This window comes from Stegastes partitus, unplaced genomic scaffold (genome assembly GCF_000690725.1).
Source record: "Stegastes partitus isolate 25-593 unplaced genomic scaffold, Stegastes_partitus-1.0.2 Scaffold0, whole genome shotgun sequence".
Lineage (NCBI taxonomy): Eukaryota > Metazoa > Chordata > Actinopteri > Pomacentridae > Stegastes > Stegastes partitus.
The window spans coordinates 2896513-2896717 of NW_007577731.1; positions in this window are offsets into that span (position 1 = coordinate 2896513).

Sequence of the window (205 nt, forward strand, 5' to 3'; positions counted from 1 at the left end):
TAATTTTACAGTATTATTCTGTATTTCACTGTGTTTTCTTCTCACATCGTTGCTGCCAGATTCTCAAGGGTTTTATGATTTTTTAAACAAATGAAAATTTTATTGGTCTGTGTTTCATTTTACTAAATTAACACTAAACATTAAAAAAAATTCATAATATAGTCTATAATTATAATGTAAAGTTATATATTTTGCACATTTACTG